Here is a 24,805-nt window from a genome sequence, read left to right on the forward strand (position 1 = left end):
TGAAGAGCCGTTAGTGCTAGGTATTCCCATGCAGGTCTTCATATCTAAGTTTTAAACCCTCACAAATCAAATTGCAAGTCTAAACCTTTTTTATACCCACCACCATACAATGGTGACGGGGGTATAATAAGTTTGTCATTCCGTTTGTAACACATCGAAATATCGATTTCCGACTATATAAAGTATATATATTCTTGATCAGGGAGAAATTCTAAGACGATATAACGATGTCCGTCTGTCTGTCTGTCTGTCTGTCTGTTGTAATCACGCTACAGTCTTCAATAATGAAGCAATCGTGCTGAAATTTTGCACAAACTCGTCTTTTGTCTGCAGGCAGGTCAAGTTCGAAGATATCGGTCCAGATTTTGATATAGTCCCCATATAAACCGACCTCCCGATTTGGGGTCTTGGGCTTATAGAAATCGTAGTTTTTATCCAATTTGCCTGAAATTTGAAATCTAGAGGTATTTTATGACCATAAAGAGGTGTCCCAAAAACGGTGAGTATCGGTCCATGTTTTGGTATAGCCCCCATATAGACCGATCTCCCGATTTTACTTCTTGGGCTTATAGAAACCGCAGTTTTTATTAAATTTACCTGAAATTGGAAATCTAGAGGTATTTTACCACCGTAAAGAGGTGTGCCAGAAATGGTGAGTATCGTTCCATGTTTTGGTATAGCCCTCATATAGACCGATCTCCCGATTTTACTTCTTGGGCTTATAGAAACCGTAGTTTTTATTCAATTTACCTTAAATTGGAAATCTAGAGGTATTACAGGACCATAAATACGTGTGCCAAAAATTGTGAGTATCGGTCCATGTTTTGGTATGGTCCCCATATAAAACGACCTCCCGGTTTGGGGTCTTGGGCTTACAGAAACCGTACTTTTTATTCAATTTACCTGAAATTGGAAATCTAGAGGTATTACAGGACCACAAATACGTGTGCCAAAAATTTTGAGTATCGGTCCATGTTTTGGTATGGTCCCCATATAAAACGACCTCCCGGTTTGGGGTCTTGGGCTTATAGAAACCGTAGTTTTTATCCAATTTGTCTGAAATGGGAACTCTAGAGATATTTTAGGACCATAAAGAGGTGTGCCGAAAATGGTGAGTATCGGTCCATATTTTGGTATAGCCCCCATATAGACCGATTTCCCTATTTTACTTATTGGGCTTCTAGAATCCGAAGTTTTTATCCTATTTGCCTGAAATTGGAAATCTAGAGGTATTTTCGGGTCAAAAGAGGTGTGCCGAAAACGGTGAGTATCGGTCCATATTTTAGTGTAGCCCCCATAAGAACGATCTCCCGATTTAACTCCTTGGATTTCTAGAAACCGTAGTTATTATCTGATTTGCCTGAAATTGTAAATATTCTGGTATCAGATTAAGTTTTTATCGGTCCAGTTGGTAATGCCTCCATATAGACCGACTTCACTTCTTGAGGGTGTAGAAGGCGCACTGATCATGAAAATTGCTTGAAACTCAATGTAAAATTTCCAGATTTTACTTCGACAGATTTAAGATTTCAAATCAAGACGTTATTTTATAATTGTCTTGCACACTTACAAGAGATGTTAATGATTCCTCTAAAACTCAAACAAAAATGGTTCTTATAAATCCAGAATCTGATATAGTCCTCATAGGTGAAATCTTTAAATTTATCTTCGGGGTGTGTCCTCAAGTCCTCAAACCCTCCTGAAATTTCAAAGGAAACCCTAATATTTGGTTCATGGTGGTGGGTATTTAAAATTCGGCCCGGCCGAATTTAGTGCTGTATATACTTGTTTTTATTTGAATTATTTCATTTTGTTCCATAAGACTTCATGACATTGTCAACCCTTTCAACAATTTCGAATTCATTTTTGTTTTACAATTTACAACATTGTCATCAATGACAGGCAACCCAAAAATAAAAAATGGTTGTGAAATTCAAATAATTTATATAACCCATTGTCATTCACATGTTCATATTCATATGAATAAAATTTATTTTTAGATATTTGGCTCTTAAATAAATCAAACAATTGGAAAATGTTTTTGAGTTAAGGTTTATGTTTTTTTATGTTAGTTTATAAAGAATTCAAGAGTCATATGAAAAATGGTTTTATGTTATTTTTATTATTTTATTTAGCATTGTCATATCATAACCAACCCATATACTTACAAAAATGTATCAAAATGACAAATTGGTCCACACAGTTTTCCAGTTTTGTTTTTGATAAACCACAATTTACAATTTAAGTTGAAATCAAAAGGGAATGAAAATAATCTACATACTTGCGATGTCATTGAGATACGATATATATGTGAGATATTCCACAGTTTTTTTTTTTTTTTTTGTCAAAATTTCATTTCTATAGGAAATTTGGCAAAATTTGAATTCTTAAGGAAATTTTGCCAAAATTTTATTTCAACAGGAAATTTTTCAAACAGGAAATTTTTCATTTCTATAGGAAATTTGGTCAAAAATTCATTTCTATAAGAAATTTTGTCCAAATTTCATTTCTATAGGAAATTTTGTCCAAATTTCAGTTCTATAGAAAATGTTGTCCAAATTTCAGTTCTATAGAAAATTTTGTCCAAATTTCATTTCTATAGAAAATTTTGTAAAAATTTCATTTCTATAGGGGTAATTCCAAAGTAAATGACCCCTACAGCTTAAAAATAAAATTATTATTTTTTATGTATTTGTCCGCTAATATTACACAAAATAACTGTATCTGTCATTTTCCGAAGGATTAACTTTAATTTTCTTTATACTAACAAAAATTTGCTACTTTGAATTTAGTATTTGGATTTTTTTTCCTGTGAATTGCAAGGCCACTTTTTAAGCCCTTTGGCAGCACTGTTCTAACGGTTGTTTACGAACAAAACAAAAACCAGTTGAAAGCTGACAATGTTCTTCATGCTTAGTCACAATTTTGAAGGCGAGAAGTTTAAATCGAATTTTTTGTGAATAGTTCAAAAACAATCTCACCGATTGTAACGACCGTTATCCCAAATGTACAAAAGTTTGATTTTTTCCTAATTTGTTCAAACGATTTAATTTTTTAGTAGCGGAAAGTTAGAAGGTAAGTAACATAATGAATTTTGTATGGCGAAATAAGCATCAAAAGTCTATTTTGATTTTTTAAACATTGTTTTGAAAACGTAACGACCGTGACTTTTTTTCTTGGCATTTTACATTTGAACTGTTTTCGTCTTACTTAATTTGATTCATCTGATTTAGCTGTTCTTCAAGTGGACTTTGCTGAAAATTTCACGTTTGTTTCCCAGGATGAAGTGCAAAGCGCTCACTGGAATCAGGCACAATGCACTATTTTTACAGCATGTGCATGATTAAAAACGGAAACTGATCTCAAATCACATTCTTTTGCTAAAAGTCATCATTGCTTACCTTAAGACCAAATTAGAGTTAACTACTATTCACGTATTTTCTGATGGATGTGCCGCCCAGTTTAAAAACAGATTCAACCTTTTTAATTTACGCTTTGCGAAACAAGAGTTTGATATTGACTTAACTTGGTCTTTTTTGCATCTAGTCATGGTAAGGATGCTGTAGATGGTATACGGGCCATCGTTAAAAGATCCTTGTGGTTTGCAATTATGTCCCAGGAAGCAATAATAAACTCTCCAAAAGAAGCCTTTAACTTCTTTAACACTACAAGAAATTTGGAAGGTATTATAGTGATTTACTGCGAAAAAACGTCATTAAATCCGAAACTGAACTTTTAAAAAAACGTTTGGAAAATATAAAATGCATCGAAAATATTCAACAACAGCATTATTTTCAAAAAGCTTACGTTAATTCTGTGGAATCGGTCTTAAAAGCATATCCACTTTAAAACTCAACACCTTAAACGCTTAGATTGTAATGATGTGTTTACTGTTCTCATAGCGAATAAAAGTATGCAAGAATTATGCAATAGAATATAGCTTTTCGTTTATGTTTTTTTACCCACAATAAATGAATTCAAACACAAAAATCGATTAAGTTTTTATATTGTAACGACCGTTTCTTTTTAAAAGAATTTTTTTTTGTGATAAATAATTTTCTTTGATTTGAAAACAAACCTATTACTCAAAGAAAACATTACAAAGAATTTAATCAGATTTTTTACTTGACTTAATCCTGTGCAAAATTTTACACTACATGATATTTGTTTCCGAAATATGAAAACAGCACATTTATAAAGTAACGACTGTTACTTTTTTAATGGTCAAAAATAGTATTGAAATTAGATTTTTTATGAATGCTTTCGGCTGCTACCGAAGCTTGAACTTTCGTAGGTCCAAAATTAAGCAATCCTCGTGACATATATTCTTAGGGTGGAATTTTATTTAAAAAATCACAGAATATCGGTAACGACCGTTACTTTGGAAACACCCATAGGGAATTTTGTCAAAATCACATTTCTACAGGAAATTTGATCAAAATTTCATTTCTATAAGAAATTTTGTCAAAATTTAATTTCTATAGGAAATTTTGTCATTTCTATAAGAAATTTTGTCCAAATTTCATTTCTATAGGAAATTTTGTCCAAATTTCAGTTCTATAGAAAATTTTGTCCAAATTTCATTTCTATAGAAAATTTTGTCAACATTTCATTTCTATAGGAAATTTTGTCAAAATCTCATTTCTACAGGAAATCTGGTCAAAAGTTAATTTCTAAGGAAATTTTATTGCTATAGGAAATTTGGTCAAAACTTTATTTCTATAGGAAATTTTGTCAAAATTTCATTTCTATAGGAAATTTTGTCAAAATTTCATTTCTATAGAAAATTTTTTCCAAATTTAATTTTTATAGGAAATTTTGACAAAATTTCATTTCAATTCGAAATTTTTCTCAAAATTTTATTTATATAGGAAATTTTGTCAAAATTTAATTTCTCTAGGAAATTTTGTCAAAATTTCATTTCTATAGGAAATTTTGACAAAATTTCATTTCTATAGGTAATTTTGTCAAAATGTCATTTCAATTCGAAACGTAGTCAAAATTTCATTTTAATTCGAAATTTTTGTAAAAATTTCATATCTATAGAAAGTTTTGTCAAAATTTTATTTATATAGGAAATTTGGACAAAATATTATTTCTATAGGAAATTTTGTCAATATTTCATTTCTATAAGAAATTTTCTCAAAATTTAATTTTTATAGGAACTATTGTCAAAATTGCATTTCTAAATGAAGTTTTATCACAATTTCTTTTGTTTAGAAAATTTTGTCAAAATTTCATTTCTATAGAAAATTTTCTCAAAATTTTATTTCTATAGGAAATTGTATCAAAATTTCATTAATATAGGAAATTGTCTCAAAGTTTCTTTTCTATAGGAAATTTTGTCAAAATTTCATTTTTATAGGAAATTTTGTCAAAATTTCATTTCTATAGGGAATTTTGTCAAAATTTCATTTTTATAGGAAATTTTGTCAAAATTTTATTTATATAGGAAATTTTGTCAAAATTTTATTTATATAGGAAATTTTGTCAAAATTTCATTTCTATAGGGAATATTGTCAAAATCTCATTTCCACAGGAAATTTGGTCAAAATTCATTTCTAAGGAAATTTGATCAACATTTTATTTCTATCGGAAATTTGATCAAAATTTCATTTCTATAAGAAATTTTGTCAAAACTTAATTTCTATATTATCAAAATTTCATTTTTATAAGAAATTTTGTCAAAATTTTATTTATTTAGGAAATTTTGTCAAAATTTCATTTCTATAGGAAATTTTGCCAAAATTTTAATTCTATAGGAAATTTGCTCAAAATTTCATTTCTATAGGGAATTTTGACAAAATTTCATTTCTATAGGGAAAATTTCATTTCAATTCGAAATTTTGGCACAATTTCATTTCAATTCGAAATTTAGTCAAAATTTCATTTTAATTCGAAATTTTTGTCAAAATTTCATATCTATAGAAAATTTTGTCAAAATTTCATTTCTATAAGAAATTTTCTCAAAATTTCATTTATATGGGAAATATTGTCAAAATTTCATTTCTAAATGAAATTGTATCACAAATTCTTTTGTTTAGAAAATTTTGTCAAAATTTCATTTCTATAGGGAATTTTGTCAAAATTTCATTTCAATTCGAAATTTTTGTCAAAATTTTATTTATATAGGAAATTTTGTCAAAGTTTAATTTCTATAGGAAATTTTGTCAAAATTTCATTTCTATAGGGAATTTTGACAAAATTTCATTTCAATTCGAAATTGTGGCACAATTTCATTTCAATTCGAAACTTAGTCAAAATTTCATTTTAATTCGAAATTTTTGTCAAAATTTCATATCTATAGAAAGTTTTGTCAAAATTTTATTTATATTGGAAATTTTGACAAAATATTATTTCTATAGGAAATTTTGTCAATATTTTATTTCTATAAGAAATTTTCTCAAAATTTAATTTTTATAGGAACTATTTCATTTCTATAAGAAATTTTGTTCAAATTTGATTTATATGGGAAATTTTCTCAAAGTTTAATTTCTAAAGGAAATTTTGGCACAATTTCATTTCAATTCGAAATTTTGTCAAAATTTCATTTCAATGCGAAATTTTGACAAAATTGCATTTCAATTTGAAATTTTGTTAAAATTTCATTTCAATTTGAAATATTGTTAAAATTTCATTTCTATAGGAAATTTTCTCAAAATTAAATTTCTATAAGAAATTTTCTCAAATTACATTTCTATAGGAAATTTTATCAACATTTCATTAATATGGGAAATTGTGTAAACATTTCATTTCTGTAGGAATTTTTGTCGAAATTTTATTTCTATAGAAAAATTTGTCAACATTTTATTTCTATAGGAAATTTTCTCAAAATTTCATTTCTATAAGAAATTTTGTCAAAGTTTTATCTCTATACAAAATTTTGTCAAAATTTCAATTCTATAGGACATCTTATCAAGATTTCATTTCTATGGAAATTTTGTTAAAATTTCATTCCTATAGGAAATTGTTGGTTCTACTCCATTCAGAAGGAAAGTTATTCGTGATGTTATTCAAGCATGATACTTTGATTATTTTTTATTGGGCTGGAAAACCACAATTGTCAGTATTGAATCGCGTCCAAAAGTGTGTGAAAAAATGGACACAAAACAAGAAGTGATTCGAAAATAAATTAAAGGATTGCGAGCAACAGAATAATTTCACAGAAGAAGTTGATCTAATTCGATCAGTATTTACAATATAATGTTGGACTTATATGACGAATATTTGTAGTAGGCATATTTTTAACCATATCAAATTTAAATATTATAATCATACCCCATTATCTAATTTGTCATGGAAAGCCCCTACTACTAAAATTGGAAAATATTTTTTTAAAAATTGAAACAGAAACTTATTCAAATCAAATGTTATTGGCATTTTCCATTCCATTTGACCCCATAATGAATGTAGGACGGCAGATGAGCTGTGACAATGCTCAATACAAAATCCTTTAAATAGATCAGATTTCATGGTTATGGTTCTTTAAATGCAGCCAAAAACACTCAAACCAATGTTGCGTTCAAAAACAAACACAAAAAGAGTGAAAGAGAAAATAATGGCCCATTGACCCATTTTACACAATTGAATGATATTTGACTGTGGTGTGACAATAATGATGAAGAACATCATGAATGCTTGTCTTGTCATATAGCCATGATGAAGCCATTCAACCACAACATATGGATTATAACACATTAAAACATTCACACACACACATGCACAAACTCACTACGCACTCAGAGTTAAATATGAAACAATAACAGTTATTTTAATTTTCGAAAATAATCTCTTAAAAGCCAACAACAATAAATATACAAATTGAAAGAAAATTGCATTTTCATTACCAATTAACCTTTTGCTAATGGATACCAAAATGCTAGCAAATGGACGAGAAATATGAATCAGTTAATATGGAAAATGTTATAAATTTAAATAAATGACAGGATGAAGAAATAAAATAAAAATAAAGAATGACCCAAAAGTTGGACGAGATGCAGTTGATTCGTTTGTAGCGATGAATTAAGTAGAGAGTTATTTGCTCTCTTACATTATGCTTAGGTATTTGCCATGTTGATCTAAAGTACATTTAGAATTTTCATCTTAAATCTAGTGAAGTATTAAATATATGTGTACCACTACCTTTTGATACATTAAGTTGGTGATGTGAGGAAGCGAGAACCAGATAAGCTTAGAAGTTGAAGAGACTAAGAGAGCTAGTCAAGTAAGAGAAAAACTCAGAAAAACTTCTCTAAATGCAGTCTCTATGAGTCGTGTCCTAAGTCTTTGTTATTGTTTAGTGTTATTTAGAAGCTTAAAAGAGTAAGAGAGCTAAAAATAAAGTTTTGACAAAATTTTCTATTGAAATGAAATTTTGAAATTTTTTGAAAATTTCTTATAGAAATAAAATATTGGCAAAATTTTCTATAGAAGAAATAAAATTTTGACAAAATTTTCTATACAAAAAAATTAACAAAATTTACTATAGAAATAAAATGGTGACAAAATTTTCTATAAAAATAAAAATGTGACAATATTTTCTAGAGAAATAAAATAAAAAAAATAGTGTGGTTTTTGTTGGGTTTAATAAACTGTCTGAATTTATTCTGATAATTGGTTGATAGTTTTGCTGCAAGTAGAGGATGCTGATGAGGAATGTGGTAATTCCGAAACGTGCGTCCATCCAACCATCTTGCAGTCTATAGGGCTTTGCCCAAATAAATTTGACAAACATTCTTTTCCTCTGTTGGTTAAGCTACTCTTGTAGTTTAGTCAATGTATGGTTTTAAGCTGAAATAAAAAACAACAACAATGCTTAAAGAACAAAACCAACAATAACAAAACAAAACAAATGGAAAAAGAAGAGGAGGCACGCTCAAAATAAACCCAGCCATGTGAATTCAAATCGATGATTTGACAGTGGCATAGGAAAAGAGATATGTTTGTTTCGAATTTATTTCGGCATAAGCCGGCTATCAATGTAAAACCTTTTTTCGGAGGGTTCAAGTGTGGTTTTTGTTGGGTTTAATAAACTGCCTGAATTTATTCTGATAATTGGTTGATAGTTTTGCTGCAAGTAGAGGATGCTGATGAGGAATGTGGTAATTCCGAAACGTGCGTCCATCCAACCATCTTGCAGTCTATAGGGCTTTGCCCAAATAAATTTGACAAACATTCTTTTCCTCTGTTGGTTAAGCTACTCTTGTAGTTTAGTCAATGTATGGTTTTAAGCTGAAATAAAAAACAACAACAATAAAATTTTGACAAAATTTTCTATGGAAATAAAATTAAGGGAAATTTTTCTATAGAAATAAAATTTTGACAAAATTTTCTATGGGAACAAAATTTTGTCAAAATTTTCTATAGAAAACAAATTGACAAAATTTTCAATAGAAATAAAATGATGACAAAATTTTCTATAAAAATAAAAATGTGACAATATTTTCTAGAGAAATAAAATTGTTGCAAAATTTTCTATAAAATAAAATTTTAACAAAATTTTCTATAGAAATAAATTTGTGACAAAATTTTCTATAGAAATAAAATTGTTGCAAAATTTTCTATAGAAATAAAACTTTGACAAAATTTTCTATGGGAACAAAATTCTGACAAAATTTTCTATAGACAAAATTTTTGGCAAAATTTTCTTTAGATATAAAATTTTGACAGAATTTTCTATAGAAATAAAATTTTGACAAAATTTTCTATAGAAATAAAATTTTGACAAAATTTTCTATTGACAAAATTTTCTATAGAAATAAAATTTTGACTAGAATATTCTATAGTAATAAAATTTTGACAACATTTTCTTCAGACATGAAATTTTGACAAAATTTTCTTTAGATATAAAATTTTTAAAACATTTGATAAAAATAAAATTTTGACAAAATTTTCTATAGAAATAAAATTTTGGCAAAATTTCCTATAGAAATAAAATTTTTAAAAATTTTTCTATAGGCATACAATTTTGGCAAGTTTTTCTATAGAAATAAAATTTTGACAAAATTTTCTAAAGAAAAAAATTGACAAAATTTTCTATAGAAATAAAATGGTGACAAAATTTTCTATAAATATAAAAATGTGACAATATTTTCTAGAGAAATAAAATTGTTGCAAAATTTTCTATAGAAATAAAATTTTAACAAATTTTCTATAGAATTAAATTTGTGACACAATTTTCTATAGAAATAAAATTTTGACAAAATTTTCTATGGGAACAAAATTTTGACAAAATTTTCCATAGAAATAAAATTTTGACAAAATTTTCTACAGAAATAAATTTGTGACAAAATTTTCTATAGAAATAAAATTGTTGCAAAATTTTCTATAGAAATAAAATTTTGACAAAAATTTCTATAGAAATAAAATTTTGACAAAATTTTCTATAGAAATAAATTTGTGACAAAATTTTCTATAGAAATAAAATTTTTGCAAAATTTTCTATAGAAATAAATTTGGGACAAAATTTTCTATAGAAACAAAATTGTTGCAAAATTTTCTATAGAAATAAAATTTTCACAAAATTTTGGCAAAATTTTTTATAGAAATAACATTTTGACAAAAATTTTCTATAGAAATAAAATTTTGACAACATTTCCTGTAGAATTGAAATTTAGACAAAATTTTCTGTAGATATAAAATTTTGACAAAATGGGAACAACATTTTGACAAAAATTTCTATAGAAATAAAATTTTGACAAAATTTTCTGTAGAAATAAATTTGTGACAAAATTTTCTATAGAAATAAAATTGTTGCAAAATTTTCTATAGAAATAAATTTGGGACAAAATTTTCTATAGAAACAAAATTGTTGCAAAATTTTCTATAGAAATAAAATTTTCACAAAATTTTGGCAAAATTTTCTATAGAAATAAAATTTTAACAAAAATTTTCTATAGACATAAAATTTTGACAACATTTCCTGTAGACATGAAATTTTGAAAAAATTTTCTGTAGATATAAAATTTTGAAAACTTTCTATAAAAATAAAATTTTGAGAAAATTTTCTATGAAAAAAAAATTTATAGAAAATTTTCTTTAGACATAAAATTTTGACATAGTTTTCTATGGGAACAAAATTGTGACAACATTTTCTTTAGAAAAAAAATTGACAAAATTTTCTATAGAAATAAAATGGTGACAACATTTTCTATAAAAATAAAAATGTGACAATATTTTCTAGAGAAATGAAATTATTGCACAATTTTTTTTGTTTGTTATTGTTGGCTTCTCTTCAATCGTTATTGTTGTTTTTGATCTCAGCTTAAAGCCATGCATTGACTAAACTACAAGTGTAGCTTAACCAAAAGAGGAAAAGTATGCTTGTCAAATTTATTTGGGCAAAGCCCTATAGACTGCAAGATGGTTGGATGTACAGCTGTTTCGGAATCACCACATTCCTTATCAGCATCCTCTACTTGCAGCAAAACTATCAACCAATTATCAGAATAAATTCGGGCAATTCACTCAACCCAAAGTGAACTTCACCTGAACCTTTTCTATAGAAGTAAAATTTTAACAAAATTTTCTATAGAAATAAATTTCTGACAAAATTTTCTATAGAAATAAAATTTTGAAAAAATTTTCTATGGGAACAAAATTGTCTATAGAAATAAAATTTTGACAAAGTTTTCTATAGAAATAAATTTGTGACAAAATTTTCTAAAGAAATAAAATTGTTGAAAAATTTTCTTTAGAAATAAAATTTTGACAGAATTTTCTATAGAAATAAAATTTTGGCAGAATTTTCTATAGAAATAAATTTTTGACAAAATTTTCTATAGACGAAATTTTTGGAAAAATTTTCTATAGAAATAAAATTTTGACTAGAATATTCTATAGTAATAAAATTTTGACAACATTTTTTGTAGACATGAAATTTTGACAAAATTTTCTTTACATATAAAATTTTGACAGAATTTTCTATAGAAATAAAATTTTGACAAAATTTTCTACAGAAATAAAATTTTGACAGAATTTTCTATAGAAATAAAATTTTGAAAAAATTTTCTATTGAAATAAAATTGTGACAAAATTGTTGGCAAAATTTTCTATAGAAATAAAATTTTGACTAGAATATTCTATAGTAATAAAATGTTGACAACATTTTCTGTAGACATGAAATTTTGACAAAATTTTCTTTAGATATAAAACTTTGAAAGCATTCGATAAAAATAAAATTTTTACAAAATTTTCTATAGAAATAACATTTTGGCACAATTTCCTATAGAAATAAAATTTTGACAAATTTTTCTATAGAGATACAATTTTGGCAAGTTTTTCTATAGAAATGAAATTTTGACAAAATTTTCTATAAAAATAAAATTTTGACAAAATTTTCGATGGGAACAAAATTTTGACCGAATTTTCTATAGAAATAAAATTTTGACAAAATTTTCTACAGAAATAAAATTTTGACGGAATTTTCTACAGAAATAAAATTTTGACTAAATTTTCTATAGAAATAAAATGTTGACAAAGTTTTCTATAGACAAAATTTTTGGCAAAATTTTCTAGGGAAATAAAATTTTGACTAGAATATTCTATAGTAATAAAATGTTGACAACATTTTCTCTAGACATGAAATTTTGATATAAAACTTTGAAAACATTCGATAAAAATAAAATTTTGACAAAATTTTCTATACAAATAAAATTTTGGCAAAATTTCCTATAGAAAAAAATTTGTGACAAAATTTTCTATAGAAATAAAATTGTTGGAAAATTTTCTATAGAAATAAAATTTTGACAAAATTTTCTATAGAAATAAAATTTTGACAAAATTTTCTATGGGAACAAAATTTTGACAAAATTTTCTATAGAAATAAACAAAATTTTCTATAGAAATAAATTTGTGACAAAATTTTCTATAAAAATAAAATTTTGACAAAATTTTATCAAAATTTTCTATAGAAATAAAATTTTTACAAAAATTTTCTATAGAAATAAAATTTGTGACAAAATTTTCTATAAAAATAACAAAATTTTCTATAGAAATAAACAAAATTTTCTATAGAAATAAATTTGTGACAAAATTTTCTATAAAAATAAAATTTTGACAAAATTTTATCAAAATTTTCTATAGAAATAAAATTTTTACAAAAATTTTCTATAGAAATAAAACTTTGACAACATTTTCTTTAGACATGAAATTTTGACAATATTTTCTTTAGATATAAAACATTCGATAAAAATAAAATTTTGACAAAATTTTCTATAGAAATAAAATGTTGGCAAAATTTCCTATAGAAATAAAATTTTGACAAATTTTCCTATAGAGATACAATTTTGGCAAGTTTTTCTATAGAAATAAAATTTTGACAAAATTTTTTATAGAAAAAAAAAATATATCAAAATTTTTTATTGAAATAAAATTGTTAAAAAATTTTTCTACACAAATAAAATTTTGACAAAATTTTCTATAAAAATAAAATACTGACAAAACTTTCAATAGAAATAAAATTTTGACAAAATTTTCTATAGAAATATAATTTTGAGAAAATTTACTATTGAAATAAAATTATAACAAAACTACAATTTTGAAAAAACTTTTGATATTTGGGAGAATTACTCTATATTGGGCATTTGTGGAATATAAATACACCTTATCTTTAATTTCCACAGGGTGTCTTCGTCTACAATTACTATTTGTCCTTTTATTTAAACTCCAATATCTCGACTCATACACTAAATACTACTGAAGTATTTACCTGTCAAATACATTTGTGCTGGGCTTTAATGGGTATGCTTGAGGAATTTATCTGCGTTCAGAGTAGAGAGTTAACTGTCTCATATAATTTGCTTCAATAAACTTTGTAATTTCTTTAGTTAATTTATTATTGTGTAAAACTTGCGAATTGTTTTTTACATAAAACTTTTTTAAAATATTGTTCCATTAACTTCAAATAAAAATAATAAATTTTACTAAAACTTTCCATAAATTCTAAATATTTATATGGCCAAATTACATTGTCTCACAAAATATGATGATGCCGGTGTTGTTTATACATTTCTTTCTTACTTTTTGGATCATTGTTTATAATAGTTTTTTTTTACATTGTTAAAAAAACGCAAATAATAAATAAACATTCAAAGGCATATGATGCCAAGAAAAATCATGGACCACACGACCCACTCACTAATGACGTCAATTGATCAGCAAAATTGGGTTGTTATGGTGGTATTGGGTTTTGAGTTTATGTCTGACAAGAAACAGCTAAGATACATTCCCATTTATTTGATAAATTATTATTTTTTTTTCATTTAGCTCATTTTGTACTTGGACGAAAACAAAACTTCTCAAGTTTTTTTACGAATAAGTGAATGGGACGTTGTCGAACTCTTGGGAGTTCAAGAACACTGGTGACCTTATGGGATGGGAGGCGCATGATATTTACATAGCTCTTCTCAGGTTGTACGATAAGATGGACACAGCAATGGTAAACAATTGGTGAATTAGGAAAGTTAAATAACGAGCTAAATTCAGACGCATCAAAATTAATTTAACCTATATCATGAATTTGAATCACCTTCAATAATTAAATAAAAAAATCGCCTATTACGCTAAAATATGAAAATCAAATTCTCTCTCTTCAAGAAATAAACTCTGAAGTGCAATTTAAAGGACTTACTACTTAGTGGCTAAATAAGACGGATGTTTGTACAGTTAGCGCAGAACCCAAGTTGATTTACGCACCCCCAAATCTAGTGGAGCTCTCCATTTAGAGGGTTTCACCTTAAAGTTTTTTTAAGTTATAATTTTTTAATTTTATATTTTATTACTATAGCTTGCAACAGTAGTCTTAACATTTCATTTTTACTTCATTCGTTTGTATTTTTAGCCTTCTGAAAAGAAACTCTCTGTCTTTGTTCGATCAAGATGATATTTCAAAATTTTTTTTCAAATGATATTTAATAGTTTTTCCCCTTATGCTTGTCCTGAGTATATAATCTAGAGAATTTAATGATGACAACTCTATGCATATTGCATAGTGATTGGTGAAAAATTCGGTGAGTATTTGAGAGTGATATAAATAAAGAGAATAAGAGACAAACAATAATCATTTGTGTCATATCAAATTAAAACACAAATGATTTATGGGTGATTTCACATAACTAATAAGGGCGAGAGTGTTAAAGCGTTTGTTGTTGTAAGTGATGTTAGTGCTTATTTTTTACTTTATTCGTTTGTTTTTTTTCTGAAAAAAAAACTAAGTGTCTTTATTTTTTCAATTTTGTTACAATTTGAATTCTTCCATTAAGAGTATTTAATGATGGGGACACTCAATGAAACTTACATAGTGATTGCTTAAAAATTCACTGAGTATTTGAGAGTGATATAAATAAAGAGAGCAGGAGATAAACAGCTATCATTTCAAATCCTAATGAATTATGAACGAATTAACATAACAAAAGAGAGCAAGAGAGTTAAACCATTTGATATTTTAAGTGATCACTAGCTTAGCAATGTCTATACTTCAAGTATTTAACATGAATGATCTCTGTTAATGAAATCTAACATTGGAAACAGAAAAATTATTAATTTTTTAAATTTTAAAAATTATTAATTTGTAAATTTTGTTGGAATTTCAATTGTTCTATTAAGCTTGTCGTGAGTATGCAATCTAGAGTATTTAATGATGGGGCCACTCAATGAATCTTGCATAATGATTGGTTAAAAATTCAATGAGTATATTTTTATAATTATTAATTTTTAAATTTGGTCCGATGGTCGGACCAAATGGAATTTGGTTGATTTTGGTCCATTTTCAAAATGGTATTTTTTCCAAGATTTTCTATAGAAATAAAATTTTGACAAAATTTTCTTTAGAAATATAATGTTGACAAAAATTTCTATAGAAATACAATTTTAACAATATTTTTTTGCAATTTTGCTGCAAATAGAGGATGCTGATGAATATGGCAATTCCGAACTAGCTGTACATCCAACCATCTTGCAGTCTATAGGACTTTGCCCAAATAAATTTGACAAGCATACTTTTCCTCTGTGGGTTAAGCTATACTTGTAGTTTAGTCAATGCATGGTTTTAAGCTGAAATCAAAAACAACAATAATGATTGAAGAGAAACCAACAATAACAAACAAAACGAAAGAAATAAAATTTTGTCAAAATTTTGTACAGATATAAACTTTAAAAATATTTTGTATAGATATAAAATTATGCAAAAATTTTGTATATGAAGAAAATTTTGTCAAAATTTTATATAGAAATAAAATTTTGCGATAACTTTCGTTAGAAAAAAAAGTTTCACAAATTTTCTATAGAAATAAAATTTTATCATAGAAATAACATTTTGGCTAGATTTTCTGTAGAAATGAAATTTTGACAAAATTTCCTAAAGAAATTAAATTTTGACAAAATTTGACACAATTTTCTATAGAAATAATAGTTAGACAAATTTTTAAATAGAAATAACATTTTGACGACATTTTATATAAGAGTAAAATTGTAACAAAATTTTCCATAGAAATAAAAATTTGACAACATTTTCTATAGAAATAAACTTTTTACAACATTCTTTACGGAAATAATAATTTGACACAATTTTCTATCGCAATAAAAATTTGACACAATTTTCTATCGAAATAAAAAGTTGAAAAAATTTTCTATATAAATAAAATGTTGACAAAATTTTCTATAGAAATAAAAGTTTGACAAAATTTTCTATAGAAATAAAATTTTGATAGAATTTTCTATGGAAATAAAATTTTGACAAAATTTTCTATACAAATAAATATTTGACAAAATTTTCTATACAAATAAAAATTTGGCAAAATTTTCTATACAAATAAAATTGTGACAAAATTTTCAATAGAAATAAAATGTTGACAAAATTTTCTATGGAAATAAAATTTTGACAAAATTTTCTATGGAAATAAAATTTTGACAAAATTTTCTATGGAAATAAAATTTTGACAAAATTTTCTATGGAAATAAAATTTTGACAAAATTTTCTATAGAAACAAAATTTTCACCAAATTTTCTATACAAATAAAAATTTGACAAAATTTTCTATACAAAGAAAAATTTGACAAAATTTTCTATACAAATGAAATTGTGACAAAATTTTCAATAAAAATAAAATATTGACAAAATTTTCTATGGAAATAAAATTTTGACAAAATTTTCTATGGAAATAAAATTTTGACAAAATTTTCTATGGAAATAAAATTTTGACAGAATTTTCTATGGAAATAAAATTTTGACAAAATTTTCTAAACAAATAAAAATTTGACAAAATTTTCTATACAAATAAAAATTTGACAAAATTTTCTATACAAATAAAATTTTGACAAAATTTTCTATAGAAATAAAATTTTGACAAAATTTTCTATGGAAATAAAATTGTTACAAAATTTTCTATGGCAATAAAATTTTGACAAAATTTTCTATAGAAATAAAATGTTGAAAAAATTTTCTAAAGAAATAAAATTTTGACAAAATTTTCTATGGAAATAAAATTTTGGCTAAATATTCCATAGAAATAAAATTTTGACAACATTTTATATGGAAATAAAATTTTGACAAAATTTTCTATAGAAATAAAAATTTGACAAAAAAAAAAATACAAAAGTCTCTACAGAAATAAAAATTTGACACAATTTTCTAAAGAAATAAAAAGTTTACAAAATTTTTTATAGAAATAAAAATTTGAAAAAATTTTCTATAGGTATAAAATATTGGCAAAATTTTCTATAGAAATAAAATTTTGACAAGATTTTCTATAGAAATAAAATGTTGACAAAATTTTCTATAGAAAAAAAATTTTGACAAAATGTTCTATAGAGACAAGTAAGGAAAGCCTAAAGTCGGGCGGGGCCGACTATATTATACCCTGCACCACTTTGTAGATCTAAAATTTCGATACCATATCACATCCGTCAAATGTGTTGGGGGCTATATATATAAAGGTTTGTCCCAAATACATACATTTAAGTATCACTCGATCTGGACAGAATCTGATAGACTTCCACAAACTTATAGACTCAAACTTTAAGTCGGCTAATGCACTATGGTGGAACACAATGTTAGTAAAAAAATATGGGAAACATTTAAATCTGAAGCAATTTTAAGGAAACTTCCCAAAAGTTTATTTATGACTAATCTCTCGATATATATGTTTTAGAAGTTTCGGAAAATTAGAGTCATTGTTACAACATTTCGGCTAAGCAGTGGCGTTTACAAGGAAAATGTTGGTATTTTGACCATTTTTGTCGAAATCAGAAAAACATATATATGGGAGCTATATCTAAATCTGAACCGATTTCAACCAAATTTGGTACGTATAGCTACAATGCTATACGTGCCAAATTTCAACTAAATCGGAGCAAAAAATTGGTCTCTGTGGTCATATGAGTATAAATAGAGCGAACGATATATATGGGAGCTATATCTAAATCTGAACCGATTTCACTAAAATTTGGCACACATGACTACACTACTACTTGTACTCCTAGCGCAAAATTTCAACCAAATTGGGACCGTATTAGTCCATATCGGGCGAAAGATATATATGGGAGCTTTATCTAAATCTGAACCGAGGTGAATGAAATTTGGCAAACCTAACTATGTTATAGTACTGATTGTTCTCTTGGTGCAAAATTTCAAGCAAATTAGGGTAAGTCCATATCGGGCGTACAAACATATGCACTAACTTATAATACCCTGTTCCACAGTGTGGCGCAGGGTATAATAAAATTTTTATAATATTTTGTACAGAAATAAAATTTTGCCAAAATTTTGTATAGAAATAAAATGTTGACAAAATTTTCTATAGAAATAAAATTCTGACAAAATTTTCTATAGAAATAAAATTTTGACAAAATTTTCTATAGAAATAAAAATTTGACAAAATTTTTTATGGAAATGAAATTTTGACAAAATTTTCTATACAAACAAAATTTTGACCAAATTTTCTATAGAAATAAAATTTTGACAAAATTTTTTATGGAAATAAAATTTTGACAAAATTTTCTAAAGAAACAAAATTTTGACACAATTTTCTATAGAAATAAAAATTTGACAAAATTTTTTATGGAAATGAAATTTTGACAAAATTTTCTATACAAACAAACTTTTGACCAAATTTTCTATAGAAATAAAATTTTGACAAAATTTTCTATGGAAATAAAATTTTGACAAAATTTTCTAAAGAAACAACATTTTGACACAATTTTCTATAGAAATAAAAATTTCACAAAATTTTTTATAGAAATAAAAATTTGAAAAAATTTTCTATAGATATAAAATTTTGACGACATTTGCTATAGAAGTAAAATTGTGACAAAATTCTCTATAGAAATAAAATTTTTAAACATGTTTCTACAGAAATAAAAATTTGTAAAATTTTTTTATAGAAATCAAGATTTGACGAAATGTTCTATAGAAATAAAATTTTTACAATATTATATACAGAAATAAAATTTTGACAAAATGTTCTATAGAAAAAAAATGTTGACAAAATTTTCTATAGAAATAAAATTTTGACAAAATTTGCTATAGAAATAAAAATTTGACATTTTCGATAGAAGTAAAATTCTGACAAAATTTCCTACAGAAATAAAATGTTCACAAAAATTTCTATAGAAATAAAATTTTGGCTAAATTTTCTATAGCTATAAAATTTCGACGACATTTTCCATAGAAATAAAAATGTGAAAAAATTTTCTTTAGACATAAAATTTTGACAAAATATTCTTTTGAAACAAAATTTTGACAAAATTTTCTTTAGAAATAAAATGTTGACAAAAATTTCTATAGAAATACAATTTTACAAAAATTTCTATAGAAATAAAATTATTGTTGTTTTTGATTTCAGCTTAAAACCATGCATTGACTAAACTACAAGTGTAGCTAGAAATAAAATGTTGACAAAATTTTCTTTAGAAATAAAATTTTGACAAAATTTTCTATAGAAACAAAATTTTGACAAAATTTTCTTTAGAAACAAAATTTTGACAAAATTTTCTATAGAAACAAAATTTTGACAAAATTTTCTTTAGAAATAAAATGTTGACAAAAATTTCTTTGGAAATAAAATTATTGTTGTTTTTGATTTCAGCTTAAAACCATGCATTGACTAAACTACAAGTGTAGCTAGAAATAAAATGTTGACAAAATTTTCTTTAGAAATAAAATTTTGACAAAATTTTCTATAGAAACAAAATTTTGACAAAATTTTCTTTAGAAATAAAATGTTGACAAAATTTCTATAGAAATAAAATTTTGCCAAAATTTTCTATAGTAATAAAATTTTGACAAAATTTTCTTTAGAAATAAAATTTTGACAAAATTTTCTTTAGAAATAAGATTTTGACAAAATTTTCTATAGAAATAAAATTTTGCCAAAATTTTCTATAGAAATAAAATATTGACAAAAATTTTTATAGAAATTAAATTATGGCAAAATTTCCTATAGAAATAAAAATTTTGAATAGAAATAAAAATTTGACAAAATGTTCTATCAAAGTAAAATTTGGGAAAAATTTAAACTTTTAAATGATATTAATTTAATTTGGCAAAATTGTCCGCTGGTAGGAATTTTGGTCCAATTTCGAAAAAAAACTTGGTCCAACATAAAACTTCTGGTTGGCAGAACTGATTCGAAATTAACTTGTTTATAAACCAGTAACTGCAAAATTAATATATGTGTGAATTAATTATAAATTATAAATCAAAATAATGGACGATATTTGCTTGTTATACTGATAGATTAGTTGGGTAAAATAGCTGTATGTCTTTAAGTTCTATACACTCTTTGTAGCCCTTCCCATCAATATTTAGATACAATTTTTTAGTACTATGATCCAAAAGCAGAAACTGGCGTTGCACTCCATGTATGGAAAATACTGTGGATACGGATGTTATTTGGGAGGCGAGATAGATGTCTTTGTCATGGTGTGTTTTTGTCAAAAAAGCACAGGGCTCCTGAGTCAATCTAGCCATGTCCGTTTATCTGTGATCACCTTTTGGTGATCAAAGTCAAGGTCGCAGTTTTGGTCCAATCGATTTGAAATTTGGTACAAGTGTGTATTTTGGGTCAGAATAGAAAACCATTTAATTTCGGTTCAGATGTAGATATAACTCCCATATATATCTTTCGTCCGATATGAACTTAATCGGCTAAAGTTTTACGTCGATTTGCTCTAAATTTTCACAAAGACTACAATCAAGTGTATTGTAATGTGTGCCAAAGTTTTGTCAAAATCAACTCAGATTTAGACAAAACCTTCATATAGATGTTTTCCGATTTGGACAAATATGTCCAAAATATCCACATTTTCTATGGACTAGTAAATTATGAATGTACTTTTACGAATTTGAATAAACTGCCTTTTATATATATTTCATTACTCTAATTTGAAAAATATTTTAATGGTCTATTGTTTTCTTCTCTTTATTTCCAGGTAATTTTTACATATGAATCCCAAAAAATTGTATGGTATACTTTACGAAGGTAACGTTTATTTATAATGTTCTTATTATTAAAAAGATACAATGACTTTGAAAATATAGAATTTTTTGAAAATAATAAAAGCTTTCATATTCAATTATCGAGGTTAAAAATTTGCATAATTTTGTAGGAAATAAAAATTTTAATATTATTTTAATTGTTTTTGTCATATTATTTAAATTTGCTAGTCATTATCAGAGCAAAGATGTACTCGAACTTACAACGCAAATTACTTCCCACCTCTTTTGAAATTCACAAAGAAATGCACTTGGTACAAAGCGAATACCAAACCAAATATCCCCAAAAAGACCGCCACAAAGAAATCGCAACCAAAAATATATGGAAAATGCCGATATTATCTCCTCATAGACGTTTTTTTTGTTGGTTCAAATTGCGTGTGGATGTGTACATGAATTTCTTGTTTTTGTTCTTATAGTAATTGTCGTTGGTGTTGCCTTTGTCTCTTCTATTCGCAAAGATTTTCATTTGACGTACTTGAAGACGACATATGACGACGACAACGACGACGACGACGATCATCACATTTGTTGTGCGTTTTTCGTCTGAGCGAAGAGAATCATTTGCCAACTATACGACTACCACAGACCAATGAGAAATTAACACCAATGTTTTTGTGTATGCTCAACTATAGAGTTGCCAACAGTAAAAAAAAAAAACTAAAAATTAATTTAAAAAAATAAGGATTTTCGATTATTTTTGAATCAATAAAAACGTGAATTAAAAGTTCAATGCAATTAATATTGAAATTTCTCAGAGATTTGGTTTGCGAAAGAACAAAAAATCAGACAATTTTTTTTATTTTTCGAAAAACTTTTTTTTGCCAAAGTCTAGGACTGCTTTTAGAATATTACTAAAAAAGGGGGCAATAATTCGCGATACATTTACAAGGTGACTGATAAAGGGTGATACGGTCAAAATTTGGTCAATATAAACTTGACGTATTTCTTTCAATTTTGCATTTAAAAAACCTGAACACCCCTCATTTTGAAGGTGTGTGTGTGTAGAATGTTGCTCTTATTTTGATTTTGGAATTTGCTCTTCAGTTGTCAAAATGCCGTCCAAGCAAGAAGAGCAGCGTATCAAAATTTTGCTCGCGTATCGCGAAAATCCGAGCTACTCGCACGCAAAGCTGGCAAAATCGCTAAAAGTTGCCAAATCAACCGTTACAAATGTAATTAAAGTGTTTGGGGAACGTTTGTCGACAGCCAGGAAGTCTGGATCGGGGGGAACTCGAAAACCGGAAGCCGCTGAGACGACAAAGAGAGTTGCCGGTAGTTTCAAGCGAAACCCTAACCTCTCTCTCCGAGATGCCGCAAATAAGCTGGGTGTATCGTCTACAACCGTGCATCGAGCCAAAAAACGATCCGGACTATCGACTTACAAGAAGGTAGTGACTCCAAATCGCGATGATAAACAAAATACGACGGCCAAAGCGCGATCCCGGACGCTGTACACGACGATACTGACGAAGTTTGACTGCGTGGTAATGGACGACGAAACCTACGTCAAAGCCGACTACAAGCAGCTTCCGGGACAGGAGTTTTATACGGCAAAAGGAAGGGGAAAGGTAGCAGATATTTTCAAGCACATAAAACTGTCAAAGTTCGCAAAGAAATATCTGGTTTGGCAAGCCATCTGTACCTGTGGCTTGAAAAGCAGCATTTTCGTAACTTCCGGGACTGTCAACCAAGAAATTTACGTGAAAGAGTGTTTGAATAAACGTCTGCTGCCTTTCCTGAAGAAACACGGTTCTTACGTACTGTTTTGGCCGGATTTGGCATCTTGCCATTACGGAAAAAAGCCATGGAGTGGTACGCCGCCAACAACGTGCAGGTGGTTCCCAAGGACAAGAACCCTCCCAACACGCCAGAGCTCCGCCCAATTGAGAAACCTGAGGAACCTAAAGAAGACCAAAAAAACTGCTAAGGACGAGCAGCAGTTCAAGGCAAACTGGCTTTCTGCGGCGAAGAAGGTAGACAAGGTGGCTGTACAAAATCTGATGGCAGGTGTCAAGCGTGAGGCCCGGCAATTCGGATTTGGAAAAGCGAAAGCCTAACTGAATATTTTTCCTGAATTTTAAACTAATTGAACTTGAAAAAGAAATTTAATTTGATTTTTTAAATAAACGATTTCACCGATTTACACGCGTTTTCCCTTGACCAAATTTTGACCGTATCACCCTTTATGTATTGCTACCAACTTCCAGTTGTTACATATTTTCAAACCGTTCGCCTGGTAGCTAACTGATTTATTGCAGTGACAGTTCATTTTATTGTTTACAAGCTTACAAACGCATTTTGTTTTAAAGCAATCAGAAAAAATGTTAGTCGTGATGGAATTCAAGAGTGATATTCCAATATTTGGAATTTATTTTTCTTAGAACAAAAACATTGGCATGCTATTGGACTGCCGTCTAATTATAAAGGGTGATTCTTTTGAGGTTAGGATTTTCATGCATTAGTATTTGACAGATCACGTGGGATTTCAGACATGGTGTCAAAGAGAAAGATGCTCAGTATGCTTTGACATTTCATCATGAATAGACTTACTAACGAGCCACAACGTCGAATTTTCAGTGAATGGGCCCTAGAAAAGTTGGCAGAAAATCCGCTTTTTTATCGACAAATTTTGTTCAGCGATGAGGCTCATTTCTGGTTGAATGGCTACGTAAATAAGCAAAATTGCCGCATTTGGAGTGAAGAGCAACCAGAAGCCGTTCAAGAACTGCCCATGCATCCCGAAAAATGCACTGTTTGGTGTGGTTTGTACGCTGGTGGAATCATTGGACCGTATTTTTTCAAAGATGCTGTTGGACGCAACGTTACGGTGAATGGCGATCGCTATCGTTCGATGCTAACAAACTTTTTGTTGCCAAAAATGGAAGAACTGAACTTGGTTGACATGTGGTTTCAACAAGATGGCGCTACATGCCACACAGCTCGCGATTCTATGGCCATTTTGAGGGAAAACTTCGGAGAACAATTCATCTCAAGAAATGGACCGGTAAGTTGGCCACCAAGATCATGCGATTTGACGCCTTTAGACTATTTTTTGTGGGGCTACGTCAAGTCTAAAGTCTACAGAAATAAGCCAGCAACTATTCCAGCTTTGGAAGACAACATTTCCGAAGAAATTCGGGCTATTCCGGCCGAAATGCTCGAAAAAGTTGCCCAAAATTGGACTTTCCGAATGGACCACCTAAGACGCAGCCGCGGTCAACATTTAAATGAAATTATCTTCAAAAAGTAAATGTCATGGACCAATCTAACGTTTCAAATAAAGAACCGATGAGATTTTGCAAATTTTATGCGT

General features: G+C 27.3%; 1 protein-coding gene across 9 annotated transcripts in view; it reads left to right on the forward strand.

Annotated features, from left to right (window-relative positions):
• The window catches only part of tn (tripartite motif containing protein thin), a 267,388-nt gene that overhangs the window by 75,624 nt on the left and 166,959 nt on the right, over window positions 1-24,805 (forward strand). The gene's annotated exons all lie outside the window — the stretch shown is intronic.

Source organism: Haematobia irritans, chromosome 5 (assembly GCF_050003625.1).
Source record: "Haematobia irritans isolate KBUSLIRL chromosome 5, ASM5000362v1, whole genome shotgun sequence".
NCBI lineage: Eukaryota > Metazoa > Arthropoda > Insecta > Diptera > Muscidae > Haematobia > Haematobia irritans.